The sequence below is a fragment of the Coregonus clupeaformis genome, unplaced genomic scaffold (genome assembly GCF_020615455.1).
Source record: "Coregonus clupeaformis isolate EN_2021a unplaced genomic scaffold, ASM2061545v1 scaf0205, whole genome shotgun sequence".
NCBI classification, from domain to species: domain Eukaryota; kingdom Metazoa; phylum Chordata; class Actinopteri; order Salmoniformes; family Salmonidae; genus Coregonus; species Coregonus clupeaformis.
The window spans coordinates 330,136-350,769 of record NW_025533660.1 but is presented as its reverse complement, the minus strand read 5'-3'; the positions used below and the strand labels follow the sequence as shown (position 1 = coordinate 350,769).

The 20,634-nt window shown below is 41.2% G+C and overlaps 1 pseudogene; it reads right to left on the bottom strand.

The window, feature by feature from the left end:
* Positions 1 to 3,924: 3,924 nt before the first annotated feature.
* On the bottom strand, positions 3,925 to 4,431 carry LOC123484143 (annotated as a pseudogene).
* Between the last annotated feature and the right edge of the window lie 16,203 nt (positions 4,432 to 20,634).

The window sequence follows — 20,634 nt, the reverse complement described above, 5'->3', positions numbered from 1 at the left end:
CTGGAGATGGTGAATCTACCCTGGACTGACTGGGAGTAATATGTGCACTACTATAACCTATAAGCAACCACTCCAGTCCTTTCCCATGAGCCTGTCTGATCCAGCTCATCTAATAGCTACTGAATGTGAAGCCAGAGGCTGTACAAGTCAGTTTGTGTGATTCTCCAGGCGTTTTTAACCACTGGCCCAGACTCAGTCAGTGTCTGACCATGAACACCTGTTGAAAGATCATAACACATTTTGTTGAAACATAATCTAAAACCTAATGGGTCAATTTATTCACCAGAACTTAAGTCCATAAACTATTAAAAATCCAAAAAGACTCACAGGAGGCAGCTGCCAGCAGCAGCAGAGATGCAGGGAACATGGTTTATGTTGAAGCTGAACTGGTGGGAGCTGCTCTTCTCTACTCTCCAGGACTCAGAGGGACCTACTAGGACAGACATATAGGGCTTGTTTATATAAGGGAGAGGGACAGGGAGAGAGAGAGAGAGAGAGAGAGAGAGAGGTAAGATCACATTTGCATAATGAAGATAATCATGTATAAAAGGACTGGGAATATCATTGCAAAATGGGGGGAAATTATATGATAATGTATCTGTTTCTAACACTACACTTATGGTAGATGAAACTCTAGAATGGTTAAACATTGTTTTCTTATTATTGGTAATACTATTCTGTATGAATCAAGTTATTCTTGTAAAAACTAATTTATGGCGGTGCTTGTGAACATTTAGTTATTAAAACATTTATTGGAATGTTTTTTTTTTAAGTAAGGGGGATTATAAATGATGCTAACAATTAAATTGATTGAACCCAAAATATATCTGCAATATTAAGCTAAGCTCCCCTCCCTCAAAAAAAAAATGAAAAATGAAAAATAAATGAGGTTGTCTGTGCTGAATGGGGAAGTGGTTTTTGTATGGCTTCTCCCATTAGTTTAACCACTGTGACTCTCTAGCACAGTAATACACTGCTGTGTCCTCACTCTTCAGGCTGTTCATCTGTAGGTACAGCTTACTGCTGGAGTCATCTCTGGAGATGGTGAATCTACCCTGCACTGACTGGGAGTAAGAGATGGGACTACTAGCTGTGCTAATAAAAGCAACCCACTCAAGTCCTTTCCCAGGATCCTGTCTGATCCAAGCCATGTAGTAGTTACTGAATGTGAACCCAGAGGCTATACAGGTCAGTTGGTAGGATTCTTCAGGCTTTTGAACTACTGGTCCAGACTCAGTCAATGTCTGACCATGAACACCTGTTGAAAGAAATCACAGATGTTGTTAAAACGGAATCTAAAACTTAATTAGTCAATTTATTCACCATAAACCTTTTTAAAAAATAGACACACAGGATGCAGCTATCAACAGTAGCAGCAGAGATGCAGGGAACATGGTTTGTGTTGAAGCTGCTCTACTCTGCAGGACTCAGAGGGACGTACTAGGACTCTCAGATACAGAGAGGTGTTTATATAAGGAGCAGGTAGAGGGAGAAAAAGTGAGTGGGGCTAGGTGAAAGAGGATATATACTGTATAATTATATAATGGGAATATCAGTGACCTTGTTTTAAAGGTACAAATTGAACATATTTGAAACTGAAATGTGGTTACCATGATGACATAATCCTGTGGTTGAAATTATAACTTCCAATGTATTTTCCATGTAGATTCCACATAACAATACATTGACAAATTAAATTGAAACAATGTTGATGTAACCAGTATGTGCCTGGTGGATAAGTCATTTTCTCCGACATCTGCAATACATCACTGTTGTGTGTTGTTTTTAAATGTGTTACAGCACTTTTTCAACGATACATTGGTCTTACTATGCTCTGAGTGCAGGTGCATCCTGGGGTAGAAGTCATGCTTGGGTAGTTTTGAATTAGTGTGCCCAACACTCAAGGCTTTGTGATGGCCACTCCAAAACCTTGACTTTGTTGTCCTTAAGCCATTTTGCCACAACTTTGGAAGTATGCTTGGGGTCATTGTCCATTTGGAAGACCCATTTGCGACCAAGCTTTAACTTCCTGACTGATGTCTTGAGATGTTGCTTCAATATGTCCACATAATCTATTTTGTGAAGTGCACTAGTCCCTCCTGAAGCAAAGCACCCCCACAGCATGATGCTGCCACCCCAGTGCTTCACGGTTGGGGTGGTGTTCTTCGGCTTGCAAGTGACCCCCTTTTTCCTCCAAACATAACGATGGTCATTATGGCCAAACGGTTATATTTTTGTTTCATCAGACCAGAGGATATTTCTCCAAAAAGTACGATCTTTGTCCCCATGTGCAGTTGCAAACCGTGTCTGGCTTTTTTATGGCGGTTTTGGAGCAGTGGCTTCTTCCTTGCTGAGCGGCCTTTCAGGTTATGTCGATAGAGGACTCGTTTTACTGTGGAAATAGATACTTTGTACTTTCCTCCAGCATCTTCACAAGGTCCTTTGCTGTTGTTCAAAGATTGATTTGCACTTTTGCACCAAAGTACGTTCATCTCTAGGTGAGAGAACACGTCTCCTTCCTGAGCGGTATGACGGCTGCGTGGTCCAATGGTGTTTATACTTGCATACTATTGTTTGTACAGATGAATGTGGTACCTTCAGGCGTTTGGAAATTGCTCCCAAGGATGAACCAGACTTGTGGAGGTCTACAATTTGTTTTCTGAGGTCTTGGATGATTTCTTTTGATTTTCCCATGATGTCAAGCAAAGAGGCACTGAGTTTGAAGGTTGGCCTTGAAATACATCCACAGGTACACCTCCAATTGACTCAAATGATGTCAATTAGCCTATCATAAGCTTCTAAAGCCATGACATCATTTTCTGGAATTTTCCAAGCTGTTTAAAGGCACAGTCAATTTAGTGTATGTAAACTTCTGACCCACTGGAATTGTGATACAGTGAATTATAAGTGAAATAATCTGCCTGTAAACAATTGTTGGAAAAATTACTGTGTCATGCACAATGTAGATGTCCTAACCGACCTGCCAAAACTATAGTTTGTTAACAAGAAATGTGTGGAGTGGTTGAAAAATTTGTTTTAATGACTCCAACCTAAGTGTATGTAAACTTCCGACTTCAACTATATGCACAAACATACAATACAAAATGTACATGCATACATTTTGTATCTGTAAATAATTACTTCCAGTCATGGCAGTGATGACCTGTGGTGTCATGGCACAATCTTTTGGCCAGGGAAGATGAACGGCTGTTTCTTATAGCTTGGCATAATGTTGTACAATTTCAGACATTTTCGTTTGAGTATTTTATGGATAAAACATTTATTTTCAATAAAATTAGTGGAACTGAGGAGCATTACATCTGCTATTCAGCTTCCATATTCTGTACAGTATCTACCAAGAGGATGGGTTTTATAATGCTCTGGTCCTGGTTTGTATCAATGTGAGGGTAGGCACATTAATACACAGCTGTGTCTTCAGTCTGCAGTCTCTGCCCTTTTAAAAACACGGTATTACTGCTAGAGTCTACTGAGAGGCTGAACTTGTTCTGCAGTGAATCCAATTCATTTCCTGCAGGTTGACAGATCCAAGCTGTCCAAGTGTCAGATACAGAATAAGAGACCTTACAGGAGATGGTCAGTGGTTGACCTGGCTGGACAGTCATAGAGGCTGGCTGAGTGAGTTCGTAACTCTGTAGACCTGGGAAAGGAAATAATGAACAACATTAAATACACCAAAATAGAAACATGTTACAGTTAGAGAGAGAGTGCCCCCTGTTGGTGCATCAACAACACTAGCACCATCTATTTAACAGGTGCATCATTGTGTTATTATTTGATACATCATTAGAATTGATCCTCATGTATCCCCTTGTCATGGTCTACTGGTCATACCATCTGTGTGTTTGTGTGTTTGTTCATTACCTTTCCTTTCTCTACCAGATGTTTTTTGTACGGCTATTCTTATTAGTTTAACCATAGTGAGTCTGTAGCACAGTTATACAATGCAGAGTCCTCTGACTTCAACTGGCTCATGTGCATAGAAATTAGTGCTGTCTTTTGATGCAGTGAATCGGCCCCGTACTACAGGGGCATTCCTCTTGTACGTGTCAGAATGATAGTAAATGATCCATTCAAGTCCTTTTCCAGGTGCTTGGTGGATCCAGTACATATTAGTGCTGCTTAGAGTAAATCCACTACAGACACATGTGAGTTTGAGGGATCCTGCGGGTCCCGTGGACTGACAGTTCAGCCTGTGTGAGTACAACCTGACAGTGGACACCTGAGGAGGGAGAGGAATGACAGATCAGATCAATCAATCAAGGAGTCACATCAGTATGACAGCCACACATGTTATATTGATCAGACTGCAGTCAGGAACTCACAGGAGGCAGCTGCCAGCAGCAGCAGCAGAGATGCAGGGAACATGGTTTGTGTTGATGCTGAACTGACGGGAGCTGTTCTTCTCTACTCTCCAGGACTCAGAGGGACGTACTAGAACTCAGATACAGAGAGGTTTTATATAGGAGGAGGTAGAGGGAGAGAAAGGAAGAGGGGCTAGGTGACATTTGCATAAAGAGAGGATATATCAAATTAATGGCAATATCAGTAGGGAAAAAAATATGTAATATCTGTGCGAGCTATAAATACTGTAATGTGTTGTCCATGTAAAAAGCCAGACTTATATTGGAGGATAATATTAGGCAGGACAGTGATACAGTGAGCATTACACTCTGCCAATATTTTTTGTATCATAACCCATTAGTGTCAATTGTCCCCAGTCTTTATATTGTTGCATAAATTCGTATTTATATCATAATACTTTGTATAGTTTTGAAAGTACAGAGCTTAGATCTTCTTGTCCGGTATTGGCCACCTTTAACATATGAATGATTAAAACATTAAAGTAATGGATCATGATTGAGTTCATTGAATGTTTTTTTTTTAGGGGGTAGATCAGCTTTAATATTACAGATAGATTGTAACTTCCATCAATGTAAATGTCTGCATCACTTCCAATCCCCCCATATGTTTTTTCTCTCAAATATATATATATATATATATATATATATATATATATATATATATATATATATATATATATATATACAGTGGGGAGAACAAGTATTTGATACACTGCCGATTTTGCAGGTTTTCCTACTTACAAAGCATGTAGAGGTCTGTAATTTTTATCATAGGTACACCTCAACTGTGAGAGACGGAATCTAAAACAAAAATCCAGAAAATCACATTGTATGATTTTTTAAGTAATTAATTTGCATTTTATTGCATGACATAAGTACTTGATCACCTACCAACCAGTAAGAATTACGGCTCTCACAGACCTGTTTGTTTTTCTTTAAGAAGCCCTCCTGTTCTCCACTCATTACCTGTATTAACTGCACCTGTTGGAACTCGTTACCTGTATAAAAAGACACCTGTCCACACACTCAATCAAACAGACTCCAACCTCTCCACAATGGCCAAGACCAGAGAGCTGTGTAAGGACATCAGGGATAAAATTGTAGACCTGCACAAGGCTGGGATGGGCTACAGGACAATAGGCAAGAGAGCTGGGACCACAGTCTCAAAGAAAACCATTAGTAACACTCTACGCCGTCATGGATTAAAATCCTGCAGTGCACGCAAGGTTCCCCTGCTCAAGCCAGCGCATGTCCAGGCAAGTCTGAAGTTTGCCAATGACCATCTGGATGATCCAGAGGAGGAATGGGAGAAGGTCATGTGGTCTGATGAGACAAAAATATAGCTTTTGGTCTAAACTCCACTCGCCGTGTTTGGAGGAAGAAGAAGGATGAGTACAACCCCAAGAACACCATCCCAACCGTGAAGCATGGAGGTGGAAACATCATTCTTTGGGGATGCTTTTCTGCAAAGGGGACAGGACGACTGCACCATATTGAGGGGAGGATGGATGGGGCCATGTATCGTGAGATCTTGGCCAACAACCTCCTTCCCTCAGTAAGAGCATTGAAGATGGGTCGTGGCTGGGTCTTCCAGCATGACAACGACCCAAAACACACAGCCAGGGCAACTAAGGAGTGGCTCCGTAAGAAGCATCTCAAGGTCCTGGAGTGGCCTAGCCAGTCTCCAGACCTGAACCCAATAGAAAATCTTTGGAGGGAGCTGAAAGTCCGTATTGCCCAGCGACAGCCCCGAAACCTGAAGGATCTGGAGAAGGTCTGTATGGAGGAGTTGGCCAAAATCCCTGCTGCAGTGTGTGCAAACTAGGTCAAGACCTACATGAAACGTATGATCTCTGTAATTGCAAACAAAGGTCTCTGTACCAAATATTAAGTTCTGCTTTTCTGATGTATCAAATACTTATGTCATGTAATAAAATGCAAATGAATTACTCAAAAATCATACAATGTGATTTTCTGGATTTTTGTTTTAGATTCCGTTTCTCAGAGTTGAAGTGTACCTATGATAAAAATTACAGACCTCTACATGCTTTGTAAGTAGGAAAACCTGCTAAATCGGCAGTGTATCAAATACTTGTTCTCCCCACTGTATATACTTATTATGGACACAGTATGCTTTACATTAGTTATCTTGTTATTAGTTGTTGTTATTAGTCCCATCCTTCAGCTCCATTCAACACCTCCCATCTATCTCTTAACACCATCCATATTGGATTTCTATTTGCCATATATTTTTCAACTGTCCTGTAATGTTTTACAAAGTTCTGAACCTTTCTATTCTCATTCTTTCTACAGATTGTAAATTGAAAATAAACATTTTTGCTAAAAGTATTATTATATTATTGATCGATTGACTCTGACTTTTCAGATCACCCAGTAATGCTATCTGTAGGGTTAGCTCCATGTAAATATTGCAATCCTTAAGCCATTCCTGGACCTGTGTCCAGAAACAAGCTACAAATGGACAGTACCAGAACAAATTATCTAAAATTATGTCTCTTCGCAGCAAAATATGCAGAGCTGGGAAGATTTTATCCCCCATACAAATTTACATTTACATTTTACATTTTAGTCATTTAGCAGACGCTCTTATCCAGAGCGACTTACAGGAGCAATTAGGGTTAAGTGCCTTGCTCAAGGGCACATTAACGTCATTTAGCAGACGCTCTTAGCCAGAGCGACTCGCAAATTGGTGCGTTCACCCTATAGCCAGTGGGATAACCACTTTACAATTTGGGGGGGTTAGAAGGAACACTTTATCCTATCCCAGGTATTCCTTAAAGAGGTGGGGTTTCAAATGTCTCCGGAAGGTGGTGAGTGACTCCGCTGTCCTGGCGTCGTGAGGGAGCTTGTTCCACCATTGGGGTGCCAGAGCAGCGAACAGTTTTGACTGGGATAACATTCTATTGGTGGCAAGAATTTTATATAATAATTTAAATTGAAAAAATTAAATTTTTGAATCAGGCGTCGTTTTGCGTATCAGTTCATAAACACTATGCCATAGAATCGGTACGTCAAAAATCTCTTCCCAACTATTTTGCAATCTATATGGGACGGCTGTCAATCTTTTGGTCCTTAAATGAAACTGGTATACTTTTTTATTCATCACAATTTTCTTTAACCAATTATGTTCTTTAATGCAAGGCCGACAGACAAGTTCCTTACTTTTTCCACCTTCCACTTTCCTCTTCCATTTTTGCGGTAATGCTGCAATTATTTGGTTGTAATTTTGTGCGACAATACTCCACCAGTCTTACCGATAATATCATTTACGAAGATTCTACCTTTTCTCAAAATTTTATTTAAAAAAAAATGTTTTTTATCCATTAGTATATTTGAGTTTAACCACAATATTTGTTACAATATTTGTTCTGTCATTTCTGGAGGATTAAATTGAAATTGCAACCAAACTTTCTATGGCTTGTTTTAGAAATAGTGATATTTGGGAGATTATTTCCTTTTCAAATAACTGAAAGTGTGAGGTTGTAATCGAATAAAGGGAGAAAGTCCCTTGAACATTGGGTGAGACAATCTTACTAATTTGCTAGAGAACCAGATCGGATTTATGTATAACTTTTGTATGACTGAAGCTTTTAGTGATAGGTCTGATGCTTTAATATTTATTAATTTCTGTCCTCCGAATTCATATTCATTATAAAAATAGGCCCGTTTAATTTTGTCTGGCCTACTGTTCCAAATAAAATTGAATATTTTTTTCTCATATAATTTAGAAAACTGTTCGCTAGGCGTAGGCAAGACCATAAGCAAATAGGTAAACTGGGATAATATTAAAGAGTTAATCAGGGTGATTTTTCCACAAATTGACAGGTATTTTCCTTTCCATGGTAGGAAGATCTTATCTATTTTTGCTAACATTCTATTAAAATGTATTGGAGTGAGATCATTTATTTCATTTGGGATATGTATTCCTAGTATATCCACATCACCATCAGACCATTTTATTAGTAAACTACATGGTAATGTAAAAATTGTATTTTTTAGTGGTCCAATACATAATATAGTACATTTATCATAATTTGGTTGTAATCCAGAGAGGTTAGAAAATGTATCTAGATCCTCTATGAGGCTGTGGAGGGATTCAAGTTGTGGGTTTAAAAGAAAACATGAATCATCACCGTACAATGACACCTTTGTTTTTAAGCCCTGGATTTCTAATCCCTTGATATTATTGTTTGATCTGATTTTAATAACTAACATCTCGATGGCCATAATAAAAAGATACGCTGATAGTGGACAACCTTGTTTCACTCCTCTTGACAGTTTTAAACTTTCTGAGAAATAGCTATTATTTACTATTTTGCACCTAGGGTTACTATACATGATTTTAACCCAATTTATAAGAGATTGTCCTAATTGAAATACTCCAGGCATTTATATATAAACTCCAGTCGTACTTTATCAAATGCCTTTTCAAAGTCTGCTATGAATAGCAGGCCTGGTTTCCCAGATGTTTCATAGTGTTCTATTGTTTCCAGTACTTGCCTTATATTATCTCCAATGTATCGCCCATGTAAAAAACCTGTCTGATTTGAATGAATAATGTGTGACAATACCTTTTTAATTCTATGCGCTATACATTTTGCTAGAATTTTTGCATCACAACACTGAAGTGTAAGGGGCCTCCAATTTTTTTAATGGACTGGATCTTTATATTTTCCACTTGTATCCTGTTTCAGTAATAATTAAATCAGACCTTCTTCTTGAATATCTGATAATCTACCATTTACATAGGAGTGGTTAAAACATGCTAATAACGGTCCTTTGAGTATATCAAGAAATGTTTGGTATACCTCGACTGGTATGCCATCCAACCCTGGAGTTTTCCTGGACTTAAAGTCTTTAATTGCATCCAGAAGTTCCTCATCTGTAATTTCACCTTCACATGAGTCCTTCTGTATGGCTGTTAATTCTACATTATCAATAAAACAAAAATCTCTACAGTTTGCTTCAGTTAGAGGAGATGGAGGCGACTGAAACGAAAACATATGCTTAAAGTACTTTGATTCCTCCTTCAAAATATCATTTTTTGAATCATGGGTGACTCCGTCATTTGTAACCAGTTTCAGTAAATTATTTTTGGTAGCATTCCTATGTTGAAGATTTAAAAATAATTTGGTGCATTTTCCCCCATATTCCATCCAGTTTGCTTTATTTTCTTAATATATTACACTTTATCTTTCTTGAATAAGTTTCTCCATTTCTTTTTGTTTTTCCTCTAATTTATTCTGAGTCTCTATGTTACAGTTTTTATTGCTATCTATCTGTTCTGTTAGACCTTCTATTTCCTTTGTTAATATGGACTCTTTTGAACTAAATTGCTTTGTTTTCGAGATGAGTACTGAATTGCATGGCCTCTAAAGGCACATTTAAAGGTGTCCCATACAATAAGGGGATTTGCTGTACCTATGTTATGTCGGAAAAAGTAAGTTATAAATTCCTCTGTCCTAGTTAAAAACAATTTATCATCCAATAGGCTTTGATTAAATTTCCAATATCCTTTCCCACGTGGAAATTCAGTAAGAGTAATGTATATGCCAATTATATGATGGTCTGAGCGCATTCTGTCCCCTATTAACACTTTTTAAACTATTGCTGCCAACGAGAATGACATAAGAACGAAGTCAAGATGACTAGCTTGATTGAGTCTCCGCCATGTATATCTCGCTTGATCAGGATATTTAAGCCTCCATATATCTACTAGTTCTAATGTATCCATGACATTCATGATTTCCTTAAGAGCATGAGGGTGATTGTTCGTAGTGTGATTTCCTTTACGGTCCATTGAGCTATTTAAAACTGTATTATAATCTCCCACCATAATAATAGAGTATTGTATTGCTTGCAAGGTTGATAATTTATTATATATATTTTCAAAGAAGTGTGGATCATATTATTTGGTCCGTAAAGGTTAATGAGCCATATCTGTTTATGGTCCAATAACATATTTAAAATGATCCATCTACCCTGCGTATCTGTTTGGACAATTTGCACATTCGGATCGAAATTACTTTTAATTAATATCATCACCCCTTTTAAATTTCTTAGCCCATGGGAGAAGTATATTTCGCCCCCCCCATTCCTTTTTCCACGCAACTTCATCTAGAATTGTTGAATGAGTTTCCTGTAAACAATAGATATTATATTCCTTCTCTTTGAGCCATGTAAATATTATTATTCTTTTGTTATTATCTGCTAAGCCATTACAATTATAACTGGCTATACTTATTTCACCACATAACATAATGAGATACAAGTTTCAAATCCATGTATCATTATAAATGTTTGTAAATTTACCAATAAGAAATACCATAGTGATTGAGTGTCCATATACAGTGAGGGAAAAAAGTATTTGATCCCCTACTGATTTTGTATATTTGCCCACTGACAAAGACATGATCAGTCTATAATTTTAATGGTAGGTTCATTTGAACAGTGAGAGACAGAATAACAACAATACAATCCAGAAAAATGCATGTCAAAAATGTTATAAAATGATTTGCATTTTAATGAGGGAAATAAGTATTTGACCCCTCTCCAAAACAGGACTTAGTACTTGGTGGCAAAACCCTTGTTGGCAATCACAGAGGTCAGACGTTTCTTGTAGTTGGCCACCAGGTTTGCACACATCTCAGGAGGGATTTTGTCCCATTCCTCTTTGCAGATCTTCTCCAAGTCATTAAGGTTTCGAGGCTGACGTTTGGCAACTCATACCTTCAGCTCCCTCCACAGATTTTCTATGGGATTAAGGTCTGGAGACTGGCTAGGTCACTCCAGGACCTTAATGTGCTCTTCTTGAGCCACTCCTTTGTTGCCTTGGCCGTGTGTTTTGGGTCATTGTCATGCTGGAATACCCATCCACAAGCCATTTTCAAAGCTCTGTCTGAGGGAAGGAGGTTCTCACCCAATATTTGACGGTACATGGCCCTGTCCATCGTCCCTTTGATGCGGTGAAGTTGTCCTGTCCCCTTAGCAGAAAAACACCCCCAAAGCATAATGTTTCCACCTCCATGTTTGACGGTGGGGATGGTGTTCTTGGGGTCATAGGCAGTATTCCTCCTCCTCCAAACACGGCGAGTTGAGTTGATGCCAAAGAGCTCCATTTTGGTCTCATCTGACCACAACACTTTCACCCAGTTCTCCTCTGAATTATTCAGATGTTCATTGGCAAACTTCAGACGGCCCTGTATATGTGCTTTCTTGAGCAGGGGGACCTTGCGGGCGCTGCAGGATTCAGTCCTTCACGGCGTAGTGTGTTACCAATTGTTTTCTTGGTGACTATGGTCCCAGCTGCCTTGAGAACATTGACAAGATCCTCCCATGTAGTTCAGGGCTGATTCCTCACCGTTCTCATGATCATTCCAACTCCACGAGGTGAGATCTTGCATGGAGCCCCGGGCCGAGGGAGATTGACAGTCTTTTGTGTTTCTTCCATTTGCAAATAATCGCACCAACTGTTGTCACCTTCTCACCAAGCTGCTTGGCGATGGTCTTGTAGCCCATTCCAGCCTTGTGTAGGTCTACAATCTTGTCCCTGACATCCTTGGAGAGCTCTTTGGTCTTGGCCATGGTGAAGAGTTTGGAATCTGATTGATTGATTGCTTCTGTGGACAGGTGTCTTTTATACAGGTAACAAGCTGAGATTAGGAGCACTCCCTTTAAGATTGTGCTCCTAATCTCAGCTCGTTACCTGTATAAAAGACACCTGGGAGCCAGAAATCTTTCTGATTGAGAGGGGGTCAAATACTTATTTCCCTCATTAAAATGCAAATCAATTTATAAAATTTTTGACATGCGTTTTTCTGGATTTTTTGTTGCTGTTATTCTGTCTCTCACTGTTCAAATAAACCTACCATTAAAATTATAGACTGATCATGTCTTTGTCAGTGAGCAAACGTACAAAATCAGCAGGGGATCAAAAATGTTTTCCCTCACTGTAGCTGTACCATGATATTTGCATTGCTACTAAGTAACCCTCCAATTGTTCTCCACTAATTGCCCCGCTTAAGCCCCTCCCCATCCCAAGTTGGGCCATCATCTCAGTGATCAGCATACCACCCCCATCCCCGCGGATTCCTATGCCCCCGAGAGACCAGGACCCATCCATCGAAAACAGCACACTATGCCGCCCACAAAACAGAAGCATGTCAACCGCCAAAAGCATTTCCAATGCTCTCACCTCAATATATATACAGATATTTAAAAAATATATATCTATTCAAATAGCTTGCATATCTTATTTTCCATCATTATCAATTAATATGCGTAATAATGTCGGCAGTTCATGCGTAGGATTTTAACCTATAACCCAAATTGTCATTTTATTATATTACATTTTTAACAAGCAACTATTATTTTAGCAAACAATTATTGTGGTTCATCCTATATTCCCCTAACTTATTTTCCTCCCTGCAACAGATGTGGGACACACACACATACACACACACACACACACACACACACACACACACACACACATCTTACACATTCAACCCCTTTCCTTCACAATCAACCATAAGATCAGATGCTCAATGGTTGTTACATCCCAGAGCCCAACTCAAGAAAGGACCTGATTTACAAATGCATATACAGTTACAGCTGTTTGAGATAGCATGCAAGATTGAGCAAAAATGGACAACAATGTGAGATTTTATTAATCTATTTAATCTATGTTAAGTCCTAGGTGATTGAGATCAAGTCCTAAGTGATGGAGATCAGATCCACCCTCTTCACCTGAGACACAAACACTCTGGTCCCCTGTTGTAACCATTTTCCCAAGCATCTCTGTGCAGTCAGACCTTTGATTATTTTGTGCCACTTGGGCCACAATAATAAGCCCCCTCTCTGATTGTCCGAGTGTGACCCCTCCCCATGCGTTACTGCAGCCAGTGTTGCCAGCACTGCCACTACCTGGGTGGGGGTACCCCACCGGAATCCCCACCGGCTAGTTAATTGAATGTTTGATAGACATAAATTAGAATACCATCAAGTCATATCAGGAGTATAATTGGCAAACAACTAAGAAATACATTTCCATCACCGCCAGTGGTGGGCTTGTATTCGTTTACACATTTGATGAGGAGAAACATTTCTGTTCTATTTAATGAGTCCCTATTATATAATGAATCCCCTGGAGGATGGGTTTTTGTACAGCTCTGGTTATGGTTTGTATCACTGTGTCTCACGGACACAGTAATAAACAGCTGTGTCTTCAGTCTGGAAGTTGTTCCTTGTAGAACCACTGTACTGCTGGAGCTGTCATGTCTAGAACTGATCATGCTCTTTAGTGAGTCTACGGCTGAAGTACTACTACTGCATGTATAACCAACATGCTCCAAGGCTTTGCCTTCAGCTTGTCGTATCCATCCAGGACAATAAGAGGATATATAAAAACCTGAGAATTTGCAGGAGATGCTGAAAGACTCTCCTGGTTTTATAACCACTGGACCAGACTGGATGAGTTCAATATCACAGTAGACACCTGGAATGAGAAACACACATCAAAACTCAGCATTGAAGCATAGAAGGATGATTCTTATGAACTGAAATATACGTGATACTTGAGTAATATCTGGAGATGGTGAATCTACCCTGGACTGATTGGGAGTAAGAGATCGGAGTACTAGCTTTGCTAATAAAAGCAACCCACTCCTTTCTCAGGAGCCTGTCTGATCCAAGCCATCTCATAGCTTCTGAAAGTGAACCCAGAGGTTGTACAGGTCAATGTGTGGGATTCTCCAGGCTTTTTAACCACTGGTCCAGACTCAATCAGTGTTTGACCGTGAATACCTGTGGAAATAGAGAGTATAGATATTGTTGAAGCTAAAAGCTAATGTGTCCATTTATTTCCTTCATAAACGTATAATTAGGCTGCATATCCTCACCTGTCAGATAGACTGTCAGTAAGAGTATTCCTGTGGTAGGAAACATGGTGATCTGTGTAGTTCTGTAAAGGTAGTTGAGACAGTCCTCATTAGAAACAGCCTTCAACAGAGACATTAATAAAGACTGGTGGAGGACTGGTGAGTTTTGCATGAGCTCCTCCTCACTGAGAGGACCAATCAAAGGAGGGTTTATAAATACCCACTGATCAGCTGATAGGCCATTTTGAGATGTTCTGTTATGATAAGATATTGCTGTTTGTTTTCCTATTCATGGTAAAAAAAAAAATTATCAGGTAGATTGATGGAGAATACATTTCCCATTTGCAACACTCACTCTGATAAAGAGTTGTCAGGACAGTTTCAGAATAACTGTACAATTGTTTTTAGTTTTTATTTAACCTTTATTTCATCAGGGAGTCATACTGAGACCAAGGTGTCTTTTACAGTTGAGCCCCGAATTACATAAATTACAAAAAATACACACATCAAAATATAAATAGAAAATGCAAGCAGAAAGAAATCACTGTCATAAAAAAAAAACACATTAATTAGTAATATGGTCCTCAATCAGCTCTCTGAATTGGCCTAGAGGCACCAGAACATCACATTTAAGAACATTTTGAAGATTGTTCTACAAATAAGGTGCAAAAAACTAAAAGCTGATTTACCTAACTCAGTAGAGACCAAAGGAATTTTCAGAATTAGCCATCCCTGAGACTGGGCGTGGTAACTCCTATGTCTAAAGTTTAGTAATGACGTTAGATACAGTGGGATTTTTTGTAAAAGGGCTATATAAATGAAAACATAGCAAAGTATCAACCTTAGTATGATAAAGGGAATACTTCTGAAACAACCACTGAATCAATCCCAATTAAAATTGAAATATATGTTTAATAGTGAGGGTATTGCGTTATACCGATATATCTGTTCTTATCCTACAGTAGACCGATGTTATGACTAGTGACTGATAGTACATCTAGTTCATACAGTCATCAGATCATAGTAGGATTTATTTCATGTAAAGGATAAGATTGCCCACATATAATTCCAACCGTTTATGGGGTGGGTGAGTTTTGTACAGCTCTGGTGCTGTTTTGCATCACCGTGACCCCGAAGACAATAATACACAGCTGTGTCCTCAGCCTGCAGACTGGTGATGTCTAAGTACAGTACATTACTACTGTTTCTGGAGATGGTGAATCTGCTCTTAAAAGAGGCTCCAGAGTCAATAGATCCACTACCCCAGATGATCCCCAATCTACTCCAGTGTTTTCCCTGGCTGATGTCGTATCCAAGATGTACCATAGTCTGTCAGGGCATAGCCAGAGACTTGGCAAGATAGTTTCACTGACTCTCTAGGAGCTTTGAGTTGAGCAGGGGAGGAGGTCAAACTAATGCTGTGTATATTTGAATAAGAGCAGTGAGAAGAGAGAGAGAGATGAGAGGAATTCATCAACAACTGTCTCAATAGCAAAACAACTGACTAACATAATGGTAAAACAACTGACTAACACAATGGTAAAACAACTGACTAACACAATGGTAAAACAACTGACTAACACAATGGGAAAACAACTAACTAACACAATGGGAAAACAACTGACTAACACAATAGCAAAACAACTGACTAACACAATGTTTTGTGTCCTGTATTCAAAGAGACTAAAATCCACCCCACTTACATGGTAGGAATGCCAGGAGGAGGAGGGGTGTAAGAAACATGTTTCTCTGTTGTATAGACGGTGTCTGTCTGGTTATTGACAGACAGGGTGGTTGCAGTGATGAAGGTTGTGTCAGAACAGGTCATTGATATAGCTGAGGGAGGGGGTTTATTTTGCATACTGTCTGTCCTACAAAGACAGGTGTCTGATACATCACTGGATGCATTATGTATGCATAATGCACTCATAATATATGCACATACAATATAATACAATACAATACATACATACATACATACATACATACATATGTACCTTTCGTATGTGTAAATAATTACTTCCAGTCATGGCGGTGATGACCTGTGGTGTCATGGCACCATATTTTGGCCAGGGAAGATGAATGGATGAGTTGTACAGCTTGTCAAAATGTTGTATCATTTCAGTAATTGTGGTATGCTACCCCATGTTTTGTTCTAGAACCTAGTGGCAAGGCTAGTCAATATTTTCTATAACAATTTAGCATACGTTGTCCCCTGTTATTTCATGGCATTTGGTATATTCACTATAACTCCTCTGATGTATTAACAAAGGAGATGGGCTTGTCATTCTTGTTGACTTTTTTATGGATAAAACATTTATTTTTCAATAAAATGCGTGGAACTGAGGAGCATTACATCTGCTATTCAGCTTCCATATTCTGTACAGTATCTACCAAGAGGATGGGTTTTATAATGCTCTGGTCCTGGTTTGTATCACTGTGAGGGTAGGCACATTAATACACAGCTGTGTCTTCAGTCTGCAGGTTCTGCCCCTTTAAAACCATGGTATTACCGCTAGAGTCTACTGAGAGGCTGAACTTGTTCTTCAGTGAATCTTTGTATTCTGCGTCTCCAGAATATACATTTCCAATCCACTCCAGTGCTTTCCTTGCAGGTTGTCAGATCCAAGCTGTCCAAGTGTTAGTAACAGAATATGAGACCTTACAGGAGATGGTCAGTGGTTGACCTGGCTAGACAGTCATATAGGCTGGCTGAGTGAGTTCATAACTCTGTACACCTGCGTGAGAAAATGAACAACATTAAATACACAACATAGTTACAATATATCAGTTCTACCAGCTAGTTATGTTAAAGGCAGTTTTATACTACAGGCGGGGGATCTGAAAACTTGGTTATATTTTTGAATGTAAGGTGGGGGGATATGAAACACTACATTAAAGTATTAGTTCATACTTGTGGTGGATGAAACATATTTAAGACACTTTACTTTCATTTTTACAAACTGTAAAAGTATTTTTAATCAACATAGACATTATATATTTTTTCCTGTAATAAAATGAATTAGCAGAGCCTTCATCGGTACTGGTCTGTTAGTGCATCAACAACACTTGCACCATGTATTTAACACGGTATTACTGCTAGAGTCTACTGAGAGGCTGAACTTGTTCTGCAGTGAATCCAATTCATTCCCTGCAGGTTGACAGATCCAAGCTGTCCAAGTGTCAGATACAGAATAAGATACCTTACAGGAGATGGTCAGTGGTTGACCTGGCTGGACAGTCATAGAGGCTGGCTGAGTGAGTTCGTAACTCTGTAGACCTGGGAAAGGAAATAATGAACAACATTAAATACACTAAATAGAAACATGTTACAGTTACATTTATTTTAATCATATGGAGAGAGAGTGCCCCCTGTTGGTGCATCAACAACACTAGCACCATCTATTTAACAGGTGCATCATTGTGTAATTATTTGATACATCATTAGAATTGTTCCTCATGCTTTCTCTTGCTACTGTCAGAATAATAGTAAATGATCCATTCAAGTCCTTTTCCAGGTGCTTGGCGGATGCAGTGCATAGAAGTGCTGCTTAGAGTGATTGTCACGGTTTCGGCCGAGGCGGCTCCTTCTCCTTGTTCGGGCAGGCTTCGGCGGTCGTCGTCTCCGGAGTACTAGCTGCCACCGTTCGATGTTTCATGTTAGATTGGTTTTGTCTGTTTGTTACACCTGTTCATTGTTAAGTGTTCATTAGGCACCCTATTTAGTTATCTTGTGTTTGGTCAGGTGTTGTGTGTAATTGTTCGATGTCACGTGTTGTTGTTGGTCCGCTGTTCTGTGCTCTCTGTATTTCGTTTTGTTTAAGAGAGTCCTGCACGTTGTGCGATTTACTTTGGACATTCCAGTGTGCGTATGTTTCGCCTGTGGCCTGTTGCCGTGTTGGCTTGTACTGTCGGACTTCACTAAGACATCTGTTTTTGAATCTCTGTGTCCTGCGTGTGATTCCACGTTCCCTCTACACTCAACCCTGACAGAATTACACACCATCTATATGGAATCAGCAGGAGCACCCGCACCCACCGAGATCATGGAGGAGCGCCTTCGTGGTCAGGAGGACAGAATCAACCAAATCGGGCACGCCCTGGACCGAGTGATGAACACCCTCCATCGATGGGAGACCAGCGGGGTACCCACACCCCCACCTACCGCACCATCACCATCGGTCAGCCCGCCCGTCCAACTCCCGGAACCCAGTGGGATTCGGCTCTCGCTCCCGAGGGCGTACGACGGCACCGCTGCCGGGTGTCAGGGTTCCTGTTACAAGTTGAACTCTACCTCGCCACCGTACACCCGGCGCCCCTCGGGACACGAGAGCGTTTCCGCCCTCATCTCCTGTCTCACCGGCAAGGCGTTGGAGTGGGCCAACGCCCGAATGGAGGAGAATAGACGCCGCTACTATCACCTATGCGGTGTTCTCCCGCCGCTTCCGTGCAGTGTTCGACCATCCACCAGAGGGAAGGCGGCGGGGAGCGTCTATTCTACCTCCGGCAGGGGATGAGGAGCACTCAGGAGTTTGCACTGGAGTTCCGGACTCTAGCGGCAGATGCAGGGTGGAATGAGCGGGCACTCATAGACCACTTCCGCTGCAGCCTCCGGGAGGACGTCCGCAGAGAGTTGGCGTGCAGGGATACTATGCTTTCATTTGACCAGTTGGTTGACATGGCCATTCGGCTGGACACCCTGCTCGCTACCCGCGGACGTCCCAGGTGGGGGGTCGCCCATTCCCACCCTCCAGCACCTCCGAACCGAGCCCGATGGAGCTCGGAGGTGCTGGCGCTAGAGGAAGGAGAAGAAGGAGCCCGAGGGGGGCCGTCCCCTGCACCAACTGTGGCCGTGGAGGGCACACCGCGGCTAGGTGCTGGGGAGGGTCCCCTGGGGGAGGAGAAGGCAGGTCACACATTGGGGAGTCCTCCCAGGTGAGTAGGCGCCCCCACTTACCCAGAGCTTTCTATCGTACACATAACCATACCTGTTTGTTTTCCACAGGTTGCACCTCGTTCCCAGCATAAGGCGCTAGTAGATTCAGGCGCAGCTGGTAATTTTGTAGATCGCAAATTCTGTGTAGAGTTAGGGATTCCCCTCCTTCCGGTTAATAATCCTTTCCCTGTACATGCCCTAGATAGTCATCCGTTAGGATCCGGGTTGATTAGGGAGGTCACAGCGCCACTTAGGATGGAGATGCAGGGGGGTCATGAGGAGACGATTCAGCTCTATCTGATCGACTCTCCTGCGTATCCGGTGGTACTGGGGCTTCCTGGTTGATTACCCATGATCCTACTATTTCGTGGCGAGAGAAGGCTCTTAAAGGGTGGTCTGCTCAGTGTGAGGGGCTATGTCTGGGTGTTTCCGTAGGGGCGACCTCGGTGGAGAGTCCGAACCAGATGCCCGCATTGCACATTCCCCCCGAGTATGAGGATTTGGCACTCGTGTTTAGCAAGACAAGAGCGGCACGGTTGCCGCCTCATAGACAGGGGGATTGTGCGATAGACCTCCAGGCAGGAGCTGCGCTCAGCGAGCCATGTGTATCCCGTTGTCACAGGAGGAGAAGAGGGCAATGGAGACATACATTGCCGAGTCTCTGAGACAGGGATACATACGGCCCTCCACTTCACCCGCGTCCTCGAGCTTCTTTTTTGTGAAGAAAAAGGATGGAGGTTTGCGCCCGTGTATTGATTACCGCGGTCTAAATCAGGTTACTGTGAAATATAGTTATCCACTTCCGCTGAATTGCGACTATGACGGAGTCATTACACGGGGCACGGTTCTTCACAAAATTGGACCTCAGGAGCGCATATAACTTGGTGCGCATTAGAGAGGGCGATGAATGGAAGACAGCATTTAGTACTACCTCCGGTCATTACGAGTATCTCGTCATGCCATACGGGTTAATGAATGCTCCATCAGTCTTCCAATCCTTTGTAGATGAGATTTTCCAGGACATGCAGGCGCAGGGAGTAGTGGTGTACATAGACGATATTCTGGTGTACAGTTCTACCCTGGCCGAACATGTAGCCCTGGTGCGCAGATTATTGAGGAGATTGTTGGAGCATGACCTGTATGTCAAAGCCGAGAAATGTCTGTTCTTCCAGGAGTCGGTCTCCTTTTTGGGTTATCAGTTGTCTGCGTCAGGGGTGAGGGATGGAGGTTGACCAGTGTCAGCCGTGGCGTAATTGGCAAACCCCAACCACGGTTAAAGAGGTGCAGCAGTTCTTGGGTTTTGTGAATTACTACCGGAGGTTTATCCGGGGTTTTGGACAGGTGGCAGCTCCCCATAACGTCCCTTCTGAAGGGTGGTCCAGTGCGCTTGCGGTGGTCAGCTGAGGCGGACAGGGCT